Here is a 10,063-nt window from a genome sequence, read left to right as displayed (position 1 = left end):
AAGTATTACATGGGTTTTCTTTTCTCTAGATCCTCATCTTTGTGTGTGTGTGTGTGTGTGTTTGTGTGTGTGTGTGTGTGTGTGTGTGTGTGTGTGTGTGTGTTCATTTGTGAACACTTGTGTGCACATGCATGTGGAGGTTAAAGGTCAACCTTAGGTACCATCTACCTTGTTTTTTGAGACAGTGTCTCTCACCAGGAACTGGGGCTCACTGATGAGGCTAAGTGGGCTGTCTAGGGGGCCCCCCCGGAGACCTCCCTGTCACTATTTCCCAGGTGCTGGGATTACACAATTACAAGTGTGAGCCGCCACACCTGGCTTCTTATTCAGGTTCCCAGCACTGAACTTGGATCCTCAAGCTTGCTGACTGAACTGTCACGCCAACCGAATCTCATCTTTTTGATAGAGGCCAACCTAACAGGTGTGAGGTAATAGTTTATTGTGACTTTAATTGCTGTCCTATTGCTATGAAAAGACACCACGAAAACTGCAACTCTTACAAAGAAAACATTTAACTGGGCTGGCTTGCTTACAGTTTCAGAGGTTCAGTCCATTATGATCATGATGGGGAGCATGGCGGTGTGCAGGCATATGGGTGCTGGAGCTGAGAGGGACTGACAGTCACACTGAGGAAAGCTTGAGCAGAAGAGACCTAAAAGCCGGCCTCCATAGTGACACACTTCCTCCAACAAGGCCACACCTCCTGATAGTGCCACTCCCTTTGGGGGCCATTTTCTTTCAAATCGTCACAGTTGCCTTTCCATGATGACTAGAAAGGTTGATGGTTTTGTAGCACATCTTCCTCTTAGCTGTGGACAACCGATGGCTTCTAGACAGGGAAGATCAGTTATGTTTAAGGGTGGACCCCCTGGCAGTCTTCCCCTCTTCCTCACATGGCCCCACTCAGGACTATATGATCAGCACAAACTGAGGTTGATGGGTTGTTTTAACATTATAAAAAAATAGTACATAAAGTTATGTGTTAGGAGTAAATCTGAGAGGAGCTTGGGGGAGGAGTTGGGGTGAATATAATCAATATACACTATATAAAATTCTCAAAGAAATAATACACACACAGATATATGTAGATAGATATAGATATAGATAAAGATAAAATCTTCCACTTCATCTTTAGCAGGAATTTCCCTCAATAAATATAAATTTCTTGTACTTTTAAATTCATCTTAGCATTTCCTTCAGGGGGAGTCTGACAGGATACACAAGGATGCTGTGAAAATACAATGGAATCGTAAAGAGAAACATCCTTTGAAAATCAGAGGATGAGAAATACATATTAAATTTTATCTTTTAAAAATACAAGTGCAAATTTTAAGTAATTCACAATAACCTTATGAAATTCAGCACATCAGTTTTTGGATTAATTCTGATAATGTTAACTACCCACCTCAATTTAAAGTAACATTGTATATTTAACAGCCTTCAATGTAAGAAAGTATATACATTTGTATAAAGTTGAAAGATACCATCATCAGAAAGAGAATGCGACTATTCAACAAGTAAGTCTTAGTTATATGAGATATTTACTCAAGGTGAAAAGCCTGGAGTTTGTGTTCAGTCATCTCCCTGGGTCATCATGTTTTCCTAGAAACTAGGGCAGAGCTAGCAGCCAAGATTGCAGTCTTTATGGAAAACCCATGCACAAAGTAGGAGTCCTCTATGGCCTATCTTCTCTAAACCTCATCTAGCTCCCATCCAACCTCTTCCATACTTATTATGGAAGGTTATTCCATCAGCAAAAGCTAACCTTCCTCTGATTGGCATCCTTACTAGCTTAATTGACACCTTAAAGGTAAAGAAAAAAGGTTTTAAGATGTTTGAACTGACAATGGTCAGCTACTTGTTCACCCAACTCTGTCCCCTGAAACACACACACACACACACACACACACACACACACACACGCACACGCACACGCACACGCACACACACACGCACGCGGCTCATCCGTGTTTCATCATTATTCAAGATGCGCATTTTATTTTGTTTGTTTTGCTTTGTTTTCTGAAACAGGGTCTTGTTTTGTAACTGAGACTGACTTCAGACTCACAGCAATCCTCCTGCTTCAGCCTCAATCAAGCGCAGAAATTACAGACTTGTGCCAGCATGAGCGGCTGATACATGTTTATTTTTTAACATCAGAACACCTCTGAGATTGCTCCTCATCTGACAACCACTGTAGAACAGGCAATGGTTTCACCTCATTGTTTTGACTTTAGATGTATAAAAAGAACAAAAAACAGCTTCCAAACTTCAAGAATAGGTACCATCTGGGAATAAAATCTGAGTAGCATTAGTCTTTGTGCAGATTACAGGGGAAGGCAGTTAGCATCACCCAAGTGAGATTCAAGAGTAAGCTACTTCCACATGCTTACAAGCTGGGCTCAATAACCCAATCCCAATGTTTTCCTATTCTACTGTGAGTTATTTCAGGAGATGCTTCTTCTTCAATGCTGACACATCATGCTGCGTGAAAATGCATGGTATCAATGCCGCTGAATCAAAAATAAACACTTTTGGGAAGAATGGACCTCAACGTAGAATAAATAGAGCAAAAATGCTTTATTCCCAGGCTCTCTTTGACACCTGAACTTCCATATGCTCTGTTTTCCCTCCAAAGAGCACTTGTCTCTCTCTTCTTTGCCTGGTTAATGCTTACCCATCCTCTGGGTTTTGGCTTAATGACCGCTGCTAAGAACTGTTTTTTAACCTTCACACTCTCAAACCATGTGATCTACCCCTGCTTTGTGCTTACACAGTACCCTGTCAACTAGCTTAACAATTATCATTTACTATAACTTACTTATTTAAAATACTTATTTTGTCTTTCTCACATGCTATAAACTCCTTGAACAGAGTAAACTTACCATGCTTGGCACGGTTGGCATTCAATGAATATTCACTCATCTATTAATATATCAAATGAGTGTCTCCTGTGGACAGCACATAAATAATCTCATATAATCTTGAATGGCAAAACGGTAAGAATAGTTTCTCAAAGACAGTCAACTGAAGCACAAAACGGTAGGAGGTTAGTTAGTTGTAGACCCAAACCTAAAATTCCCCAAGGTCTCCTTGAAACAGTAATGGTGTCTGACATACACCCAGGATTTACTAGCCTTGGTCCACGGACAATCTCATTAGAATACCCATTTTGTGAAGAGGTGGTGCAGCTGAGATGGAAACCCAGGAAACTGCCGAGTTTATACCTTCAATCACATTGTGACAGATACCAGTACATTAAGTCCAAATATTTACTGACAGGAAACACTATTTGTTCTTAGTGGATCACTTCTTAAGATGTATGTACAGGCTGATCCAAAACAAATGGCTCAGTTTGTTGGATACTGATGTGAACAAAAGCAGAATTATGATCAATGTGGTTGAATCACTAAAAGAGGGGTTACATGAATCCTAGACAACCAATTCCCTTCCCTAGACCTGCTTCTCTTCTAGTTAAAAAAGAGGTGAGGTAATACAAATGAACTCCTAAAATACTTTGTGTCCCCCACTTCATCTCAAAACAATTAACGGGTACCTCAAGTGGGCGAAATCACTGTTGTCAAATATTGAATGTGAGGCTAATTTAAACTCCAGTGTTTGCTCTACAAAATTCAAATAATGTTTGGCAATGTGAAGGGCTCTTGATCCTCCACCTAAAGCAGAGGTTTTCAATTCCCAGCTATCAACCCTTTTTCTTTTCTTTCTATTGACAGTATTTGCATTAGTCGGGAGAGGGAAGCCCAGACTTGTGTCGAGAGTTTGACTGTTGGAGAAAAGTACATACCTGGAGGGGAATGGTGTTTAACAAGGCACAGGGCATCGGTCTCTGCCTGGCTCCTTCCAAGCTGGGCCTCCCCCACTTTTGCTTTGTTCCAACGCTAGATCAGAGGCTCATGTGGAAACTTGCTAAAGTCAAATACTATCACAAAACTCCAGCCCAGCTCTGCTGGGAGGAGAACAAGATTCTTGCCAGATAAACGTTGGAGCCAAAGGTATTAGAAGAGCTGGAGACTCACACCAGGGCTCCTTGGAGTGACCAGCCTCCTACACTGGTCCCAAACTCTCCTCTATTCCTCGGGGTAACAGGAATGCTGACACTATTCTTATCTGTCTAAACCTTTTAGAATTGCTTTTAATAGGCAGTGGTACAGACTTTCTTTGCTCGGTGCCACAAGAAGGAGAAATGTTAAGGTAATTCTCTGTTGTGCCTCCAAAGCTCTTAGACTATTTCAACCATCAAATGAACCGGGGTTAAGGTTTCATTCAGAACTAGATACATCTGCATAAATGGCTTAACCATTTAAAGGTTAAGTTCCCTCAACTGTGAAATTAGAGTAATTATGCCCCTACTTAAGGATTCAACATGATAACACCTGGCACACACCACATGCATAATAAAAGGGAATGTTTATTATTCTATTCCATTCATGAGGGTCATCTAAGGCCATTTGATCTTCTGAAGCCAATCAAATGTTTAGAGAAAATTCTTTAAGTATTTTCTAGAAGATTTTTTTTTAATACCTTAGACCAATTCTCCCCATGATTTTGTGGGGTGGAGGCTGTAGTTCGGTGGATATCAAACTTTCCCAGCATTTAGGAAGCCATGCATTTGATCCCCACACAATGTATGCTGGACACCAAGGCACATGCCTGTAATGCCAGTACTTGGGAAGTGGAGACAAGAGAAGCAGAGGTCATTTTCGCCTGTACAATAATTTTGAGTAAGGCCAGCCTAGTACACACCTATTATAAGAAATTAACTAAACAGTGTCTTATAAGTTGTATGTACATACATACATGTACAATATTCAATTTAATAAATTATAGCTTGAAATCATTAAAATTAATAAATTATAGCTTGACATCATTAAAATTATTCAAAATTTTTCAAATATTTACTATCATTGAAGTTCATATAGCTAGACTTAGAATTAAACTTCTTGTTTGCTGATTTCAATACAGTATTTTTTTTCTTCCATACAAAGAGTTTTCAAAGGGTTGAAAAGTTGGCTCAGTGGTTAAGAGCATCTAGTGCTCTGGCAGAGACCCAGGTTCAGTTCTTAGCACCCAGATGGCAGCTCAGAACCATTGGTAACTCCAGTTCCAGGAAATCCAACTCCCTCTTCTGGCCGCTACAGATACTGTGCACATGTGATGGACATGACCTCATGGGAGCACACACATATACCTATGCATAATACATAAAACTAAGTAAAATAAAAAAGAGTTTTCCGAGTCTTAAAAACCCTTCGTGAGAGGGCATGATTTGTTTATTTATTCGTGGCGGTCCAGGCTGGATTACAATTTTGTGCTACCATGTCTGTCAAATAGACAATAGCACGCAAGATGGCAAAACACTGTTGTTACTAATAAGAGTTAGGAGAAGGGACACCCGCAGGTCATCCTCCCTCTCTACTTCCCAGAGCTGCAAATCTCTCTCTCCTAGACTCCCCCTCTGGTTACAGCCAGATCTGCGCACAAAGTATCATTGCCTGAGATCCACCAAAGACTAGAGATCTCAACTTAAGAGAGCAGTCAGAAAGCCATGCTTGCTTGCATTTGCCCTGCTCATTCCAGGGGCTCCATGTTCCCCCTGTCCTGATCCCTATTTCCCACTACCTTTCTGACCCTTTAACCAGTTACCATTTTCTGGCTCACAATCCCCCTTAACCTTATCAGCCCCTGACTCTGTTACAAGACATGGTTCTTGAACCTGCTTCTAGCTTCCTGTGCATTGTTGCCTATAGAGGCAGGAAAGCTTCCAACCTTCCCTGATGTCGTGAAGACCTCTGCAGCCCCCTCCTCAATACCCCTTCACCATCTTTCAAAAGTCACTAATGTGGTTACTCAAAGTTCTGGGCTATTTTTCGTGTCCCATTTTCTTTGGTGTCAGATTACTATGTTAAAGGTACATATGTCTCTGTCCCTTTAACTGCTCCACTCAGCGAGAAGTGTAAATCCAGGCAGAATACGCATGTCATATTTCCATATGCATGCCTGAGCAAGCTGTTCTTTGCCTAGGTACAGAACTGAGCTAGTCAGAAAGATTAAGATTCAAGGACTGTTGTATAATTTAAAACCCAACTTAGTTTTTAATCTTGTCAGCATTTATCATAGAACTCTACTGAGAGTTGCTAGGTGCTCAGAGATCTAATTAATTTCCTAATTTGCTTCTATCCAACTCTATTCCCATCAAGAAATCAATGAGGAAAATTGAGTAATAGAATAGAGCCAAGCCTTCCCATGTTCGGGAACAAAAACCCATGAAAATCATCTCTCCATTGTTCTTTTCTGCGCCTAGCCCTCTCCTGGCTCCCTGCTGATCACAACTTGCTCAACCTACCATGGTCCACTAATAAACTAGAACATACGAAGTAAGCCCAAGATCTGTAGGCCTTGAGCCCAGAATTTTCTCCCTGTTTTCTTCCAGCTAAGTTCCACTGTGCTTCAAGGCCTGCAATAAATCTCTTCCCCACCTGAACCTTCCATTACCCCTGTTGGAAAGTGTCTTCCAGCTGCTGGCTCACATAGCTCTTACTTTTTCACTCACTTATGGCGCTTACTTCATTCTGCCTCATGCTCCAAGAACTTGTTTACGGCAGATCAGTCTTTCCCATGAGACTAGAAGCAACTCAGAAGCAGGGAGCCTACTATATTCATTTCTGGCTCTGGCCCCTTTAGCCCCCCTCTATCCCAGCACTTTGCATACTACAGTCCACAGTCTGTTGAGCTGTTCAAAGAACCCACTGTTAGAGCGTCCAGGAGCATTGGACATCTTGAGAGCCTTCTGCATCATGAATGGTAACTACTTTGCCAAGAGCAGGAAGGAACTAATCCAAGCACCACCATATTTGGCCTGCCTGTGAGACTATTTGTTTTCCTGTTTTCCACTCATTCTTAATTACAATTGCGCTACCTCATGTGTTTCCTTTTTCTGCTACTGGAACACACTATCAGCTGTCTGTGTCAATTCAGTATTGACGCAGGAAGTTCCAGTCAGTAAGTTTCCTCCTTGTTTCCAGACACACTGAAGGAGTCCAGCACCCATGGCCAACAGTCAGACTTCATTAGAGTTCCTGCTTCTCCCAGAAAGCCTGGGCTGGGTAGAGAGGGAAACACCGGACTGAAGACTGATGATTCCACTCAAGCTTTCTCCCTGACACCTGCTTTTTATAACTTGGTTTCCTTATCTGTGAATTGATACAAATAAGTTTTAAGTGAAAAGAGCAGCAGGAGTGTTTTTCTAGAGACTCTGGATATAAGGCAAGTAAAGTGCTAGGTCATGTATTTGAGAAGTTTGTTCACTAAAGGGATGGTCAGATCTGTCCCAGGAATAAGAATAACATGGCCTGGTTTGGGTGATAAGTAAATACTATCAAATGTCACCTGGGGAAAAAAAAAAGATCTGTCATTTACTCATCAAGGGCTCACCACAGACAGCCACAGTGATTGGCAGTTACGTTCTCTTGTGAACTGCCTGCCACTTTCTTCCCATTCATCTACCAAGACTCTTAAAATCAAGTTGGCTTTAAGAATAGAGACTCCAGAAAATTAGGTCCTGCCTTTCATACCACTGAGGAGACTGTTGCTATTGGCTTCCCTATCAAGGGTGTTTGCCTAATTCAGTTAAGGAAGGCCCGACAGTGTGCCAGCATTTCTTTTCCTACTTATGCAAGCAGGCCATCCCAGCTTATAGTAACCTATCATTCTTTATTACAAAACTCATTCTGGGCATGTCATTCACCTTGAATAAGCCTCTAAGGCACAGGATGCCTTCAAGAGAGCCACACAGCATCAAGGAACTATCTTGACTGGAGCAGTACAGGCCACAACCTAGAAATGTAGGAAAGGTTGACTGATAGACTATAAGGCATTCATCATACACAGGGCTAACCACTATCTTTACTAACTCTGTGGGGCTTAATAAAGTTTAAAACCCCTCTCATTGCTACCGCCCATGGCTTTGAATACATTGGTCCCAAATTACCAGCAAGTCACATTTCAAATACAAATCATACAGTGTCCCTGAGAAGGTGAACTAAAATCATAGTTATATCCACTGCAATATTAGCTATTTGTCAATTTGTAAAATGCCCAACAAAGATGGTCAGAGGGTAGAGAAGCAGCTACCAGATCCCATGGACATTCCAAAAAAGCATAGGCTGTCTTGTGTTCTAACAAATCCTGCTTCATAACAGATTCTGTCCTTGGAAAGTGGCCTTTGGACCTTATAGTCTTACTCTCTAGAAACAAAACTGTCTATTCATCTAATGGCAGATGAACTATATATATCATCAAACCAGGATGCTCTGTATGAATGGAGCAAAGACAGAAAAAAAAATATCAAAATGTTTGTGAGGGTTTTACATTTTTGTTTGTTTGTTTTTCGAGACAGGGTTTCTCTGTGTAGTTTTGGTGCCTGTCCTGGATCTTGCTCTGTAGACCAGGCTGGCCTCAAACTCACAGTGATCCTCCTGGCTCTGCCTCCTGAGTGCTGGGATTAAAGGCATGTGCCACCACTGCCTAAATGAGGGTTTTAAATTTTCCTGATCGTAAAAGTCTTTGCTTCCATAAGAGATTGGCCCCACCTTTTGGAGCCATTGGGTCTAAAAAGGTCTTTCTGATTATGAAATATTAAAATAATTTTACAATATTAGGTGATTAATGACCATAATAGTACTGGAAGTTTGATGACATCTCCAACTAGCTGTCCACCACTGACTGTTGCTCCCCCTCTAATCCTCACTTTTCCTAGCTACAGAGTGGTAACGAGAGTGAGTGGCCTGCCTCTCACATTTCTCGGGGCTGTTGATTTCACACTGTTGATGGGACATTGGTTTACAAAAATAAAGACTGGATATGATTATAAAGATATATTAAGTTTTTAAGGTTTTGTTACTTCCCTTCATATGAGGACACACACACACACACACACACACACACACACACACACACACACACTCCTGAGTCTGGTATCATAGACTTGTACTTCCAGCTACTAAGGGGGCTGAAGCAAGAGAATTATAAATTCAAGGCCTGTGTAGGTTACAGAAAAAGCTCAAGGCCAGACTGGACAACTTAGCGAAGCCCCGTCTCAAAATAAAATGCATGGGCTGGGAGGTAGACCAGTTGTTAAACTACTTGTTTTGCACACATAAGAACCTGAGTTTGGCCGGCGGTGGTGGTGCACGCCTTTAATCCCAGCACTCGGGAGGCAGAGGCAGGAGGATCTCTGCGAGTTCGAGGCCAGCCTGGGCTTCAGAGTGAGTTCCAGGAAAGGCGCAAAGCTACACAGAGAAACCCTGTCTCTAAAAACCAAAAAAAAAAAAAAACCCAAGTTTGATCTCCAGAATCCATGTGGGGATTAAAAAACAAAGCCAGGCGTGGTCGTACATACTGATAACCTTGGGCCTGGGAAGAGACAGGCTGTATCCTGAGACTTGAAGGCTAGTCATCCTCTTCAACTTGGTGGGTTACAGGCCACTGAGAGACCTTGTCTCAAAATAAAAGTGTACAGCATCTAAGGAATGGCCCCTGACTATGGAACAATGCCTGGAGTTGTCCTCTGTTCTCTATAAGTAAGTGCACACATGTGTGCCCATACACACATATGCATGCAGCACACCCATGCATATACAAAAATAATAAGTTAAAAGGGGGTAAGGGTGTGGTGTCCCATGCCTATAACCCCAGCACTTGGGAGGTAGAAGCAGAGGATGTGAAGTTCAACCTCAGCTGTATAGTGAGTTCCAAGCTACCCTTGGTTTCATGAGACCCTGCCTCCAAGAACACCCTCCACCAAATTCCCAAGTGCCAGGCATGGTAGCTCTCCCCCCATAATCCCTGCTGAAAAGCAGAGAAGCAGATGATCACTGTAAATTGTAGGCTATCCTACATAATAAGATGCTGTCTCAAAGAGAGAGAGGATGGGGGCTAGGATTACAGTTTAGTGGCAGAGCAGTGGCCTAACCTGTGTGCAACCCTAGCTTCTAGTCACCCCCTGACCAGTGGGGCAGACTTCTGCAGTATGTGTGTGTGTGTG

The sequence above is a fragment of the Peromyscus californicus genome, unplaced genomic scaffold (genome assembly GCF_007827085.1).
Source record: "Peromyscus californicus insignis strain IS unplaced genomic scaffold, ASM782708v3 Scaffold_7__1_contigs__length_154581171, whole genome shotgun sequence".
Taxonomy (NCBI): Eukaryota; Metazoa; Chordata; class Mammalia; order Rodentia; family Cricetidae; genus Peromyscus; species Peromyscus californicus.
Note: the sequence above shows the minus strand (reverse complement) of the source record.